General features: G+C 33.5%; 1 long non-coding RNA gene across 1 annotated transcript; it reads right to left on the reverse strand.

Annotated features, from left to right (window-relative positions):
- Nucleotides 1–5,008: 5,008 nt before the first annotated feature.
- Nucleotides 5,009–8,100, reverse strand: LOC107313000. The gene is made up of 3 exons (XR_004306906.1): nt 7,900–8,100; nt 6,931–6,991; nt 5,009–5,104 (listed from the first exon to the last, which is right to left on the reverse strand). It is a non-coding gene; the product is annotated as an uncharacterized LOC107313000 (long non-coding RNA).
- Between the last annotated feature and the right edge of the window lie 9,519 nt (nt 8,101–17,619).

Consider the following 17,619-nt stretch of genomic DNA (forward strand, 5'->3'; position numbering starts at 1 on the left):
CTACAATTGTTAAAGAACATAAGATATATAGTCAGAGATCAACTTTCTAACAGTCATACACCAAGCTAAGCCTCTAATAGAGCCAATTCAAGAAGCAACCTGCAGTAACTCCAGAAACATTTGGGCCAGCATAGTTCCTCGGGGAACCATAGAGATTTCTGGATGCCCAAAAGAAGAATTGCCACTGACAGTAGCTGGAAGTGCTTCAACTGAGTTATTCTGAAACAGCCCATCTGTAATCAGCCACAGTAAGGCAGACCAATATCAACATGATAAAATGCCACTAGAACTAGGACTGGCTGACTCCATTAACTCTGCTAACTGGATAAGTTTCCTCGTGCCTGAGAAACAGTAGCTTCTTGAAGGGAGGAAAATAAGTTTAACCAATGACATTTTCTAATCTACTACAACATTTTTCTTAGTAGTATTTGCTAAAATGAAGAAAACTACTACCACCCAAGCCCATCATGCAATCTCTGGTCAGAAAAACAATCAGTTTGTGATCCTCCTCACCAGCTGAAATTAATCTAACTTCTGGAAAGACCTGATCTCAGGTAGATCTATAAGCCTTGAATCATGCTGCAGCTTAGGCATCTCCAGCAATAGTCTATAATTTTAAGCCCACACAATGTTCTTTTTTCTTGTAAATCCAAAAAAAGAGCTTATTGTAAGCTTAGGCTGTAATAATCTTTTCAGCAATAGATGAGAAAATGAGCAAGCAGGTGCATATGCAAGTACCTAAAGCTCTTTTAAAGCGAGTTTAAAAAAAACACAAACAACAACTAGGATTAATTTAGGAGAAATGAGTCACAGCAGGTGCCTGCATGTGCATGCAGCTGTGAGAACCTGTATACACGTGTGTGTGTGCATCTATGGGTGTGTGATTGCAGTTTCTTGGGATCAGCTACAAAAAAGCATGTGTATCTGTTGCACTGATACAGATTTCAAGTCATTCATTGATTTCTGGTTAATTATACATTGTTAATAAATCCATAAACTGCTTTGGTCCTAATATATCTGGAGCTATGTTAATGGTGCAGTTTTCCCCTGTGACAGTCAAATGTCTTTAATCAGACTTAAAATTTATTCTAGAAGTCTTTTTAATACACAGTTTACATTATAACATTTTCTTTTTTTCTTTTTCTTATTGTAAGTGAAATGGGATGCTACAGCTGCAACAGGTAGCAGGTAAAGATCGCAACATCAAAGAAAAAGCAACAGTTAAGTCAATTTATTTGTGGTGAGGTTCAGGACAAGAAAAACAACATAAGAATATGCCAAAAGTATTTTTGCATTTCTTACAATTAAATGCAAAACATGGGTTTCCATTATAATATGAAAAATGTTTTGATATGTAGTTACTGAAAGGATAATACAAAAATATTTTGAAAAGGAACAGAGAAACATTAATGGCAATGTAAGCACTATTTATTCACTGAAGTAAGAAAAATGGGCAGTTAGGTAGAGACTGTGCATGGTGCTACACTTACATGTTCCATGTAGCCAAGTTCATAATTGGTATCTAAGTTCAGAAAATCCTTGAGCTGTCTTTAAAGTTAATGCTGCAATTTAGTTTCCAGAAATTCTCCATTTTTAACCTCTTCCTGAGCAATCCAATTGCATTTCAGCTTTTCTTACTTATAGATGATCTGAGTTATTCTGAACCTGAAAAGCTCTTCAATATTCTTACTAATCGGAAGTCTAAGAGTGTCTAACTTTTCACTAAAAAGACACTTCCTGAAGACATTTTTCATAAAGAAACTAATACATGATTAGCAGAAACAACAACAACAACAACAAACCCCATAAAGAAAAAACAACAACAACAAAAACCACTTATTTTTCTATATTTCAGATTGTTAGTTGTATCTTATATTGAAGACTCTTTTTGAAAGATCCAGGACTGATTTATTTTTAACCAACAGACACACATGCCAGAGAAGGGAAATTTGTAGTAGTCAAGTTCTGTATTAGCTATTGATGTCATTTGGAAAATGACTGGTTTCTATCACAAAGCCACTGATCTGTCATGATACCACTAGTTCTTACAATGGCAGACAATTTCTGGATTCTTTTTACTTGGCAGATGTTTAGAACTGAAGCAGAGGTGGTACACACTGAATGGAGATTATTTTTTTGAAGTTCTATGGGACAGCACCCAGAAGCCTTCAAAAAAAAAACATCATCACAATTTTGAGGAAATAAGAAAGCTTACAAAGAATTAGTATTAGGTATTAATATTATTAGTCGCAACTTAAATACAAAAGGTACAAAAAAATATTACCTCTATGTTTCTGCTTATGATTAAACTAAATAGAGTTACTAGGGCAACCAGTGTGTCTGTCTGCCATTTGCAGCCAGCACAGTTTGAACTCATACCAGCTAACTTAGCTGTTCAACAAATTATTAGGGAAGGCTTGATGTTGTTTTTGCCCATCCTCAAGAATGAAAAGCTTGTGATGCCTATTCTACTGAAATAAATTGTTGATTTAGTGGTTTTGAATAGAAATGATGAGTAGTTTGAAGATCTTTTTGTACTCACACTAATGAGTAGGTTGTTCAGATTAAAGTATTTTCTGAGCAGATGCTTAAGAAAGTCAATAGGAGGGCAGCCTTTTAAGATTTCTTTTGGCTTTGAGACCAATTCCTAATTATGTCCCTGACTTGAGGCATTTTGGCTTATATTCATTAAAGTTCTGAAGTGCTGAGTAAAGTCAAAACCTAAAGCTTTCATAATCTGCACAAGACAGAATGGGAAATAAACATGGAAATGCACCAAAATTAGCAGACGGCAGAAATCTGTGCCATAATTCCCCCTCCCCTAGGTTTACTTGGAGTTGCTTTTCTCTTATCTCTTTCCTGAGATTTTACTGAGAGGGAGGCATTCAGCTCCTTCATTCCAGTTGTTGCAAGTGCTTAAAACATATTGCTTTCAAGTAGAAAAAGTAGAGAACTTTGTAAGCAGATGAAATTTTATAGAATATGAAGCAACAAAACAAATAAATCGAACAAACAAATTCATCCATCTGTAAAGTCAGTACAAATGTCCATTTCCTAACATCTGCTAAATAAGTCAAACAGCATGTATCAGGTTGACAAGTGTCAATTTGTCCTCCAATTTATAGGAGGGAGGGGAAGTTCTTTGATATATGTGTGCCTGGCATGGGATTAAGAAACAACCGTTCAAATGTTGGTCCAACTAGTTTATTACAAGTCCTAGCTGTTTAGGGAGATCAGGAAGGGAAGATGGGCAATAGGAAAGATAGGAAATATAAGCAAGGAGTCTCTGTAGAAAGCAAAAGAGATCACCACCGTGGGCCCAGTGAGGTGCGTAGTAAGTCCATTGACCTCAAGAACTCATCTGATCACTGCAAGGGATGGGAAAAAGCCAGGAAGCTCCACAGCAAGCAGGCCTTGGGGGGTTCTTCCAAAGAGATTTTCCCCTCAGGGAATTCTCCGTCAAAGGTGTCTTTGGGAGTTTGTCTCCAAAATCTCTAGTTTAGTGAGGGCCTTTTTATCCCCCATTTCTGTATTTTTTTTTTCCTTCTTCTTCTTTTCTCTCAGTTAGTGTGACATACCTTGGTCAACAGATAAGCCAGCAGGGAATTGTGCCTCTGTTGCCATGCACAAGCATTATCACCTTTTGCAGTGGTTAGCTCCTTCAAGCCACACCCCCGAAAAAGACTGCTTGTCCCACTTCTGCTTATCTTTACAATCATAAGCAGAGGTACTGTGGCATGGTGACACCCACCATTCACCCCCCTAGATAATCAGCAGTTGTCAGAGTCTTATCACCAGAAAGGCCTCACAAAGCAAGCTTTGAGACAAAAAAGAAAAACAGTTCTGACTTTCACAAGTCTTTGATAGAGCTATTAGACTATTAGACTAGAGAAAATGTATATTATGCTACATTGCATCATGTTCCTAAAATACTGTCTTTTAGTTTTCTACTGAGTGAAGAATTTTCATTTTGTATATAATCATGATCTTTTAGAATGGTATCTTAGAGTCAATATCGATCCTTAAGGTAAAGCAAAGTAAAAGTATACTTCATCAATTGGAAGGTCTCAAACTGAGAGAATTATTAGCATACTGAATGCTGTTGCTGATTTTATTGTCATTGTACTACTACAGCTTAAAATCATAACATGTATTTTCAGTTAATACTGCAATGGGGAAGCAGAAGATATTTTCAGATGTGCCATGGCAAAGCTTCTTTGTTCCTGTCTTGTTCTGTCTTCCTACAGGAGAGAAGAAATTGCATGTTGATTATTTTAATCAGTACTTGCTCAGCTACTTTCAAATTATCTGTTTTCTTCTACAAGAAAAAAAGACTTGTTTATTATGATGTTTTTAAAATGCATATTTATAGCTAGGAGGACATGATCTGGAGGCAAATTACAAAATATTATCAGTACACAATCTATCAAATTCTTAGAACATTCATCTTGCTTCAACTCATGTCCCCTTTCTGCTGGCTTTCAATTAATCATCTAAAGAGTTTCTTATGACCAGTAGCAGGAAGACTGTGGGAAAAGAGTCTGAAATTCTTAGCTATGATAGCATAGAAGTTGCAGTCTGTTCTCTCACTGTTGGGTTTTGTGTTTATCGGTGTATTCCTGCAGTTTTTTCATTCCCCTCCATATGTCTGTTTTGGTCAACGATTCTTGTTCTGTTCATCTTTAGATAATTAACTTTTGAGGAAAGCCAGAATTCTTCTTCCCCTTCTGTAGCATATAATCTATAAGCTATTGCTGAGACCACTGAAAAGTACCTTAGAAGAATTATTGTCTGATTAGTTATACATACTGCTTTACAAAATCTAATAAATAATATATAATTTATTAAATGCAATTTCCTGTAGAAAAATAAAAGCAACATTTAAGGGCTTGTAAAAAAAAAAAAGTATTTATCTAATATTTTTATTAAATATTTTTATGCATACCCAGTCTTGGTCATTATAACACAATATTATAACTCAGTAGGTTAGCAAAATATTTTTTCTTACCTCTCAGTAGCCACATTTTTTTATGTTCAGGTATGTGTCTCTATGAAGTGTCAAAATCTCAGCTTGCTACACACAGCCTGATGATAATTTCTACAGCTTCAGACATGTCAAATGTGGAGAGAAAAAAAAGGAGAAAATAGTTTGAAAATGTCAGCTCAGTTACAGGTGTAGAACTACAGGAAGACTTTGTAAGGATGCAAGCTTTTTAAACCTTCACCCTGAATTATGAAAGCTATGACAGTACCTTGGGAAAAACTACTTTTACTTTGGGTTATCCATATGTACACATTATAGTGTCAGAAGGACATTTCTTTTCCAGGGTTGACATTATTAGGTTCAAACAGATTCCATCTCAAGGAACATTACTGGGGACACATCTAACAGATTATGCTTTAGTAATACATTGTAGAGTCTTGGAACAGAGAAAAAGCACTGTGATGTGAATGCTAATTTTTACTAATAAAATGAATTTTTTATACATTTAAGTAATAATAAGTAAGATCACTCTCAGGGCCGTAGATCAGCTCTTTGTGATTATGACAGGGAGCCCCTGAAAGCAGGTAGGTCAGGGAGGAGGACAGTGAGGTGGCTCCCATTTGCTTTAGGTAGATCTATTCCTACATCATGGTACATCATTTTGGAACTTCATGCCAAGAGTGGCTAGAAGGCACTGAGCCACAGGATCTACCATAGCCATTTTGTCTAGCTTATCCTTAACATTTGCAGGTCAAGCGAATGTTGCTTTAGTTAGCATTATCTCCTATGGTTTTCTGTATGGATCATCTCAGGATGATTAGCAGACATATGTCCTATTTAAAAAGTTAGAGTAGAGAAAACACTAGCCTTAAAAATACTAGGTTTTCCTAGTAGTGTACTTCTCTGTTTTCCACTTTGATTGCAAGACTTTATCTATATGACAATTTACAGATAGAGTATTTAAGCTTACAGTATTTTTTTCTTTTTTTCTTTTTTTCTTTCTTGCCTCTTTCCATCTTCAACTTCAGTGTCCTATCAAAACACTATTATTTCCTGCTCACTCTAACTATTATGCATGATATTAATACAGTTTGCTTAATAAATGTATACATGATTCCCTAAACAAATCATCAGAGCGCCCAGCTTTGGAAATATTCATTACTGCTCAGCAGTAAAGTCTTCTGAGCATTTTCTGCCTCCGATTACATACAACTCCTTGAATAAAATCACAGCCAAACTCCAGCTGTCAGGCAGAAGTAAAATGTGACAGAGAAGGTCACCACTCTAGAGAAAATCTTCTGTGTGGTGATCAGACAGACATAATAAGGGAATAACTAATTATGACAGATAATGTAGCCTTTGCAGGTACATCATCAGTGAAAGATCCCCATGTTAAAGTCTACACCTTTATTATAAAATCCAAGTGTGGTCTCTGCATTATATTTTCTAATTGCAACAGGTACTGGTGGGGGTGACGCAAAAATCTGTCATTTTTAAAATTGAAGGGGCAAACTATGAGCTTTCATAATGAAATTACTCTTGAAATTGTGGGATGAAATGTAAGAACATAACTTTTATAATATTATGAAAGCATGCAGAGAACTGTGCAATTTGAAGACAGAAAATTGTGACATTTTAAGTAAAACTGACAGTAATAAAAAGTAATAGAATTTTCTTCACAGACATTAACAATTAACATACTGAGAGAACAGCTTAGTCCAAATAATTTATCTGCTTTCAAACACATTTTCTTTCTACCATAGAAAAACACTTTCTTTAATATTTGTGACTTTATTTAATTTCATTGGCATTTTTTCAAACAGTGTAGAATACTGCCTTCAGGTGATACAGGAAGGCCTTATTCTGAGACATTTTCAAACTACTATTTAGTTTTTCCAAAACACTGCTAATCAGGTTAGCTCTTGCTTTAATCAATTAGTTCTTACCTTCCTGGGAATTGGAATAAAAATTCCTTCAATGTGGAATATGATTTTTAATCAAAGCAACCTGTAAAACATAAAAATAAAATAAAATAAAAATCATAACTTTTATGAGCTGAGGCATTTAATTAAAACCTGCTTAGCTACTCAGAACAATCCATAAAATTAACCTTTTTAAACAGAGCATAGAAGGACACAGTGAAATTTCTAACTAAGCTCAATGCAAAGTGCTTTGAGGAGTCAATTTTTCCTTCTGTTTCTGCCTTCTATCCTTAGTTTAAGATTCTCAACATTTTAAATATGATATGAAAATGAATAATTGAATTATACAATACTCTGAGTTTGGGGGGACCCACAGGGATCATGGAGTTCAACAGGACCACACAAAATTCAAACCTCCTGTCTAAAATGTTGTCCGAATGCTTCCTGAGTTCCAGCATCTTGGGTCTCTGACCACTGCCCTGTGGAGACTACTCTATGCCCACTACCCTCTGGTGAATAGCACTGTCATTACAAGAATGACAGGTTTAGCAAGATATTCAAAAGCAAGATAAAGCTTCCTCTATAAAGCTTTGAGTTGTTCCTGTCAGTGCATATTAATTGTGCTTGAAAAACACTTAGAAAATTCAGATCCTAGTATTAAGCATGGATGTGCCTGATTTCTGCATTTTAAAGAGCCTCAGAAAGCTATCCTGCCTTTCTAATCAGCTAAATTGAGGAACTGATGCTTCTGGTTGATGAGAAGCTATAGAATCATAGAATTGCTTAGGTTGGAAAAGACCTTCAAGATCATTGAGTCCAACCACAACCTAGCTGTAGCAAACCTCTGCTAAATCATGTCCCTGAGCACCACATCCAAACAGTTTTTAAACACATTCAGGGACAGTGAGTCAACTGCCTCTCTGGGGAGCCTATTCCAGTGCTAAACAACCCTTCCTGTAAAGAAGTTTTTCCTGATATCCAACCTAAACTTACCCTGGCACAACTTGAGGCGATTTCTTGAGTTCTTGAGGCCATTTTCATCTAAAGGCATGAAATGGGCTCTAACTTCTTCTGTCAAACAGTACATGAAAAATTTACTTGTCCCCTCAAAAAAAAAACCAACAACAACAAAAAATCAACAAAAAATAAATACGAAAATAACCACAGAAAAATTATAGCTTTATAGCTTCAATTAAGTCTTCCAAAATATGGCATGAAAAAAAGAACCTACAAACTATATACCTATATATTATATATATAGGTATATATATGGTATATAATCTATAATATTATAAATAGGTATATAATATAAATTATATAAATATATATTATATATATTGTATATTAAATATATATATATAGGTGTGTGTATATATATATAGGTATATATATGGTATATAATCTATAATATTATAAATAGGTATATAATATAAATTATATAAATATATATTATATATATTGTATATTAAATATATATATATAGGTGTGTGTATATATATATAGGTATATATATAGGTATGTGTATATATATGTGTGTGTATATACATATATATAGGTGTATATATATGTTTAATATAGGTGTGTATATATATATATTTAGTGCTTATTATATATGTTATATATATACACACATATTAAAAAAGAACCTACAAACTATATACCTATAGGTATATAGTATATATATAACTATATAGTATATAGTTATATACTATAGTTATATACTATATAGTATATAGTTATATAGTATATAGTTATATATATAGAGAGAGAGAGAGAGAGTTATATATATAGTATATATAGGTATATAGTTTGTAATATAAATAAACATTAAAGTTGAGCACTTTAAAGGATTTCTGTTTCAGGAATTCGCAGCATGTTCCATTTCTGTGAGTACATCAACACTTCAGATGGCAGTAAGTAAACTGTGTTTATCTTAATGATCATTAATATCTATGATTCAGCACAGTAGGTCATACTAAGGATTAGCTTGCAAAGAAAAAGTAACTCCATTATATAGAAACTGAACAGTTATTCTGCACCAAATTACCTTCTTGGTTTGACTCACCATCAGGCACAGTGGAAAAGCAGAATGTAACACATGTTCAATTCCAACACATAGACACAAACTTCAGTACAGTGATAAATTAACATAGACTTTCATTGCTTTTTCACATTCCTTAACTGATTTTCTAGTGTATTTGTAGACAGTACATTGAAATATTGCAAAAGCATTTTTTTCACAAATTTTCTATTGCAGATACCTACAAATTTATGATATAATTTAAAAAGACCTCTAGAGAATAAGATTTCAGAGGATGAAAAACTTTAAAGCAAAATGCAAGAAGTCTTAAACAGCAGCACTAAATAATAAATTTTCTTGTATACTGTAGAGATGTCTTAGACATAGCCTGCTTTCAAAAGAGATTTAGTCTTAATGCCCTTAATTTGGATAAACTGAAGATATACTCACTAGATGTTTTTATTGTCACACAAAGTTTAGGGCACATACATTTTGTCTAACTTCTGTACATAGAAGAGATACCTACATGTTAAAAAAATATATTTAATAGAACTCTGGAGATTGAGACTTTAGAGAATAAAAACCTTCAAAGCAAACTGCAAGAAGTAATAAAAAAACAGCATTAAATGAACTAGGGAATACCTGGGAAAACATAATTTCTCAGCTTTATTTCCTTATGGTGCCAGAACACACCTTAAAAGATGCTAATAATGTTATAAACATTTTATCAATTTCTAAAAGAAAAAATGGGATCCTAAAAAATGTCCCAAAACTATTTTCAGTTCTTAAGTTCTTTTTAATGACAGTTTTTTCTTTATTTTTTAAAATTAAGTTTAATTAGGCTATCATCTGGGGGAATTACATTTGGTATCAATAAATAAATAAATCAATAAATAAATCAATAATAAATAATAATAAATATTATTTATATATATATAATATAATATTATATATATATATATATAATATATATATTTATAAATAAATAAATAAATAATTGTCACATTCTCTGCATAAATCTGAAGCCTCCTGTCAAAGAATTTCAGTATGCCATTGCACAGCAATCTATTTCAAGACAAAGTAAAAAAGACAATAATAATTTATTCCTTAAAATAGTGCTTTCTTTCCTCAAAACTGTTAGAAGGGAAGGTGTGTTTTTTTGTTTTTTTTTGTTCTTTGGTTTTTGTTTCTTTTTCTGAAAATGACAACAGAAAATTTTGATAGGGTATACTTTCATTTAGATTTCTAATCTGGCCGTTATCTGGCCAGAGAAGATCTAACACAGTTCATTTTAGTTCTGAGCTCTGCTTAGTCACATTTACAACAGTGCCCTCACTTTTTTCCATGTTTATAGTGACAGCACAGCCAGTCTTTGAGTAAAAAATCATATAATTTCAGCAAAAAAAAAAAAAAAAAAAAAAAATCAAGCACAATTTTTTTTCTCATTCCTTGCTTTAGTTTTTATAATTAATCACTGATTTCTAGGACAGGAAAATGATCAGTTTAATTTATTTTATTTTTTTTCCACTCTGTGTCATAGTCCCCCTTCCTCCTCCTCCCCTATTGATCAATAAAATAAATAAATAAATAATGAATACTGCCCCAAATAAACACATTCTTATTCAAAGGCTACAATTCTTGTCCTGAATAAAATCCTTCTGTCTTGCATGAACCATTCATCTTGGACTTCCAGGCAACGAAAACCTTAAACCAAATTCACACTAAGCCTACCTTGTATACTATAAAATCTCTTGGAAAACTGACAAAGTTTACACAAGTTTACACATGCACCACAAGATTAATACATCACAATACAATGGTAAAACAATTTAAGTGTATTCTGTTCTCTCTAGCTTACTCGGATAAGTCTAAAGCAGATGAGAAAGACAGAAGACTTTACATGATGCCTGACTGTGCTCAGTTCTGCAAGGTTACAGGTGTACATTATGATTAGCTTATCGGAATGTCATTACCGATTTACCTACCTATTTCCAAGTGCCTGAAAAAACTATAGATAATTATGAAACCTATGTTCAAATCTTACCTGAGTCTGTGTGTAGTTGAGTCAAAAGTTCTTTTGTCCTGAATGTAATGCAATATGTGTATAACAGGATTTGAAAACTGAGTTTTAAATATCATATTTATACAGAGATTCAATGATGTAACTTTATTCCTTATGGCACTTTTTAATGATATTGTTATTTATAATGACTTATCATAGTTGTAGTATCTCACTACTCTGAAAATAAATTGGGCAAGTAAATCCAAAAAGAAATTATCAAATTAAAATGAAAATGATTTTCACAACTGTGTTTTCCTGAGTGGTTTGAAAAAAAATTAAATTTTCTTTGATTGAGGACTACATAGAAATGTACATTAGTGTAAGGAAGACACATGAAATTAGGCCGAGTATGGTCTCAGAAAGATTAGACTACATAATGCTGCACAGTATTATATAAATAAGAAGAGTAATTTATACTCTGCTTAAAATTTCTACTGCAAATGTTACTATGCCTTGTAGAAGATGATCAAATATTATGAGATAGGTGGTAAAAACTGGGACATTTAAAGAGATTCTTTCACCATCCTGCCCATAGCCTGTTGTCCAAAGGTACTGAAATTCTCCTCTGATATCTAAGTTAAAGGTTAATGGAGCTAGTCTGAACAGATGCTAAAAATGTTTTGAGTCAATTTAGCAAACTTTGTGTGAAAGCAGATACTGAATGTTCCTGAACCTTGATCTTCCAGACAAGTAGTGGTGCTAATAACCTTCAGACAGAGGCAAAACCAAACAGACTGTAACTATTTAGCAGGTTTCACTGATGCAAGTTCTTCAGTGGTGTATGAGATTCTTCAACACTGTATGAGATTTCAAGGAATTTCCTGACTAAATAAATCAAGTAAAAAAGTAATGGTTTAAAATTTTGACCAAGAAACTTTGAAAAACAGCTTATCCAATATTTTTCTATACTGTTCAAATGGGAAAGTTCCCATTTTAAAGCATTTAAGAATTGTCCTGTTACTTCATTTACAGATTTCCCTTTGAAATAGCAGTGTGAAGAACAGGACAATCTAAAAGATACACTTGGGATAAATTTCAAACTTTATGTTTTTAATTAGAAATTTGTTAAAAGTTAGTATGCTATTTTACAGTAAAAGAGATATTAGAGCAATAATTTTATTTGCACAGAATGCTGTAAATGTGTAAATTTCCTTAAGCAGAAAGCCTGAGAAAATACTACCTGTTCCCAGTTTGGACATTTTTAAAATTTTATTTCTTTGTTTATCTCTATCCTTCATAAATCTTCAGCATCTCTCCTATTCTGTTTGCATTCAACTTTAAACTCACATTTCTTTTAGTTATGTTTTCCCTTTGGCTTAGTCATGAAAGTTTGACACTGAAATTCATTTCAATCATTTTAAATGTATGCTGTTCCAGGTACTGAAGCAGAATGGAAAGAAATATAACATTTGAATTAACATCAGGAATAACTATTAAACTCAGCAAAGTACTTGTAACAATGCAATAGAAAAATTCCAAGCAGCAGTCTAGAGGAAATTGCCATTTCAAGCAGAAAACTTTACTCACTGATGGAAGGATGTAATGCTACAATGCGGGTGATAAAGGTGGCATTAGGTGTGACAGTTTTACAGCTAAGAGACACATTTTTAAATAAATCATCTTTGAAGCATGTATTATTCTTTCTTTTTGCTTATTTTCTCTTTCTCCTATGCTATGTTTTTCACTACATCCCTTCATTTATATCTGCAAGGAGAACAGAGCATTCTTTTAACAGCAGGTAACATACACTGGAAAAGCAAATATATATTAAGTGGTGGCATAAGACAAAGAAAAAAATCAAACATTTCAGTGCACCAGTACTCGTCATCACTTCGGATAATTCTATTACTTCTGGAAAAAAAAAAAAGAATTAAATCTTTAGTGGAAGGACTTGTTCACAGTATCTTTCTGTTGACATTGAGAGTACAAGGAGCACAACCTCTAAGCACATATAGCTTTAAAGTTGAAGTCCACGTAAGAGAGTAGGTGGGTAAAATTAAGCAGAAATACTACTAAGTTGGACAGTTTTTGAAAGATTTGTGTAATTATTATTTTATATAAGTGAGTGTGTGCTCATATATAATATATATGCACACATACATATTATAAAAGTTTGGTTGCAACAGAAACTGAGAACAAGTTATTTCATAGTAATAGCACTAGTGTGAAATCTATTGAAACCTGCTCCCCTATTCTTTAGGGCTGAATTTCTCTCTTTATTATTCAGCATGCATACTGCCTTCAAAAAGAAAGCTCATGAATATTTTCAGTATTTAGTGCATATTTTATATTCTAGTTGAGAAGCATTTGCACAGTAAATGAGTATTATTTGTAGCATTTTCTCCTGGATTAAAATGTATGGGTAAAATTCCTATTTTGCTATAATACATACTTTTGAATTGAAAACTCACCTGGCTGGATGTGTGTCCTTTGAAATTTCTTCAGCTTAAGGCAAGTAGTTTTGATTAAAATCTATCTCCATTTTTAGACAATTATATTTGGCTATAGAAGCTCTGATTTCTGACAAATATTTACATCAGGGACTTCAGATGCACAATGTATTAACTGCTAGATGCTGTGGCAAATATTACTAATAATATTATTTAGAATCATAGAATTGCTCAGATTGGAAAAGACCTTAAAGATCAAGTCCAACCACAACCTAACCATACTACCCTAACTGTAACAGCCCTCTGCTAAATCATTTCCCTAAGCACCACAGCCAAATGGTTTTTCTAACACACTTGGGGATGGTGACTCAACCACCTTCTGGGGGAGCCTATTCCAGTGTGTAACTGTTTGAAAGCTCTTTGCATAGTTTTGCATTTCAACATCAGTAATAATAAAGGAAAAATACTTTAACTGTACTACTGTAAGAGTAATACAAATATATTCTATTTTTAAGCATTTTCTAAATTCCCTGTAGGCTGCGTCCAGCTTAACACATCGATAAATTAACAGCTACAGGAAATAACCATTTCTGTGATATCACAATTCCTAAGCATCTCCACTCTTCTCTTTTTCTAAAATTTTCCCGGAGGCAATACCTGTTAAAATGATATCTGAAAAAAATGTTCCAGATACTAAAGAAATATCTTTAGGCTTAAATCTTCTGTTATTTTATGTTACAGAATACAATTCTCTTGGATATATATATATATATATATATACACACAAATATATATGTTATATATCTGTTTATGTAGAGAGAGAAAACAGAATGTTCTGTGCAGGACTTCATGAACAAAAGTTGTGGTAGGAAAATTATATGCAAAATTATTATTATTTTTTTATTTTCAAGAGGGCATTTACTTTCATTAATTTTATTTTTGTGGTGTCATTAGCCATTAAAAGGAGACTACTACTGTCCGTTAATCAGGATCACCTGGTATCACATTGTTAATGCTTGTTATAAACAATATTAGAGAAGATGGAGAATCTCTGTTTTGCACTGACATCAACATACAGGAACCTGTAATTCCTCAGCATACTTTCACTATCAAAAATACAGTTAAATATGGCAGCATATTTAAAAGCACTTATTGTTTCTGCTTAGGAGAAAACTGATTATGTTTATAGAGTTGAGGGAGAATCTTCCAAATCACGGTCTATGATTGTTCTTAAAAACAGAATTAAAATGACATAGTAGCAGCATGATATAAAACTTAATGATAGTCTTGCATGACATTTGCTGTATATTTTTGAGCTTCATTTTCTCCCCTTATTTCAAGCCCTACTTACCAGTTTTATTATTGTTATAATAAAAATCTTCCAAGTATCATAGAATAGCCTAATATTGTGCAGCAGTGCAAATTGTAGTCCTATTTCAATGGTAACAATTTTACTGTTCCCTGAATTTTAAATTTTGTCTAATTGCAAGGAACAAAAGCCTAGACGGGCAAGCTAAAAACCAGTGTACTATGCTGAATCAGTTAGAGAGGTGAAAATATATTTCCTGAAATCCTCACTGTGTGAACCCTATTCACAGAAAGAATATAACTTTTTTTACTTTTACTTTTTTCCAAATCAAGTGTAGTACTTCAAATCTAGATTTCATTAACTAGATCTAACTAATCTAAAAAAAGCAGAAAATGGCCAAGTGAAAATGACCTAGTCCAAGTTATTTCCATTTCATCCACTTGCTTTTCTTCATATAAAATTTTCAAATCTATAAATATTATTAATTAAAACTGGGATGTGATCTGTATTTCATACTAGAGTATGAAAATAACACTACATTTTTCTAAGCTTAAAATTCTGCAGAAAGTCTATAATGCCACAGGTCAGAACAGAACCTTTCTCTGTTTACCTATGAAGGAGAACAATAGGAATCAGCTCACAGCAAATAAGAGCAGAGAACAACCACACTCTAAAAAATCATTCCCTAGAGGAAAAAAAAATAAAAATAAAACAACATACAAAAAAAGACCAAAAGCAAGAACAGATAAAATACAAAGACATTATTTCCAAAATTAAGTCTTCCCAAAATGAAAATAAATTCAAAACTAACAAATAAAACAACACAAATAAGAAGAAAAAAATTAAAAGGACTGTGCAGTATTATGAATGAATATGTTGAATGAAAGTGATACCAGCCACACACAGATGATGCAAAGGGCAAGAAGCCCCTTTCCTGCTCTGTTCAAAGCCTGGTTGATGGTTTAGACAGCAGTCACAGGTTAGCCTGCTTCCCCAGCTCTACCACAATGGCACTCACACTGTTTGCTATTGGCAATTTCCTCTCTTTTGTCCTAAGGGAATTAGAGCGCTATGACTTCTATACAGATACTTAACATCACTCAGGTGTAGAAGAAGAAACGATGAATATTACCTACTTACTATTTTTAGTTAATCTTCTTCACTGTTTTTCTTTTGCTTTATTATTTATTGCTTAGTTAGTACTGAAGTCATCCAGCCAAATATGATTTTGATCTACAAAATACAAAACATATTGCTTGGACAGATTTATAATTTCTACTAGTTTTGCAGAATGATTCATTCCACAGAAAATGGATCCATTAAAACACACTCCTGAGACCCCTTGGTTGTTATCACTGAACTGTATCTTAACATACAATGAAATATAGCCCCATGAAAAGTTGTTTGGGTTTGGTTGTTGGATTTTTTTTGCCAATGTGACTCCCATCTACAAGAAGGGCCATAAAGAGGATCCAGGAAACTACAGGCCTGTCAGCCTGACCTCAGTACCAGGGAAAGTTATGGAACAAATCATCTTGGGTGAGATCACACAGCATGTGCATGGCATCCAGGGGATCAGGCCCAGCCAGCACAGGTTCATGAAGGGCAGGTCATGCTTGACCAACCTCATCTCCTTCTATGACTGGGTGACCAGGCTGGTAGAAGAGGGAAATGCAGTTGATGTAGTCTGCCTAGACTTCAGTAAATGCTGTAGGGATTCATTTCTAGTGATAGACTGAACGAAAAAAATAAAAGTATTCTCTTTCCTCCAAAAATTAAACTCAAAAAAACTATCAGAATGTAGTTTTTGAATTCATATCAAGATTATTGTTCTGCGTCTATACAGTACTAGTAATTTATCTATTACTGGAGTGCTGGTTTGTTGAGATGACTGTTCTTTCATTAGCTTGCTTTGCTTTGTTTTGTATTCAGTGTTGAGCTTTTGATCTTTATAAAATGTGAGCTTTTAAAGTGCTCACACCATCAATAGATATTGCTATTGACTGCTTTTATGTAACTGGCTAAATTGTGATAACAGAAGCTACAAGAGCACAAAACAAGAGCTGAAAACTATGAAAGGCTCACTGAAAGGGAACTACATTTACTAAGATACACCAAATAGCGTGAGAAATGGATACAAATGTAAAAGCAAGCCATGAAATAAAAGAGTACAGAGTTAATGAATCATTACAAAAATAGTCCAGTCTTACCTTGATTTGCTGATATATCTTCTTGAAATTATTTCCAATATGGAGTAGAATTTCAATGCTAGTTTATGCAGAAATAAAATAAAATCAGGCTCTTTTTAGCCAGAAGCTGAGGTGAATTTGTATCACTTAACTGCCTACGTTTTTTTAATAAAACAGTCTTCCAGTGCTTCAAAAACCAGTCCTTGTTCATGACTTGATATCTTTTTTAATGAAATATTAGTGCAATAGAGAAACTAAATAAAAATAAATCAATAAAAATGATTATCCACTAGGAAACAGTATTTTAATATATACTAGACAAATGCTCTTGCTCCCTGTGACTGGTTTGAGACTCCAACTCTTTCCTCACAATTTCTATGTTTGCACATGCATTTTAGGAATTTGAAGAAGAGTCCCTCTGAATGGCATCCATTCCCTCCACCGTATCGGCCACACCACTCAGCTTGGTGTCGTCAGCAAACTTGCTGAGGGTGCACTCAATTCCCTCATCGATGTCATTAATAAAGATGTTAAAGAGCACTGGTCCCAAGACAGACCCCTGGGGGACACCACTCATTACCAGCCTCCACCTGGACATAGAGCCATTGACCACCACCCTCTGTCTGCGGCCTTTCAACCAATTGCTTATCCATCGAGTTGTCCACCCATCAAATCCACTTCCCTCCAATTTGGAGATGAGGATGTGGTGAGGGACCATGTCAAAAGCCTTACTCAGGTCCAGG

Source organism: Coturnix japonica, chromosome 4 (genome assembly GCF_001577835.2).
Source record: "Coturnix japonica isolate 7356 chromosome 4, Coturnix japonica 2.1, whole genome shotgun sequence".
Lineage (NCBI taxonomy): Eukaryota > Metazoa > Chordata > Aves > Galliformes > Phasianidae > Coturnix > Coturnix japonica.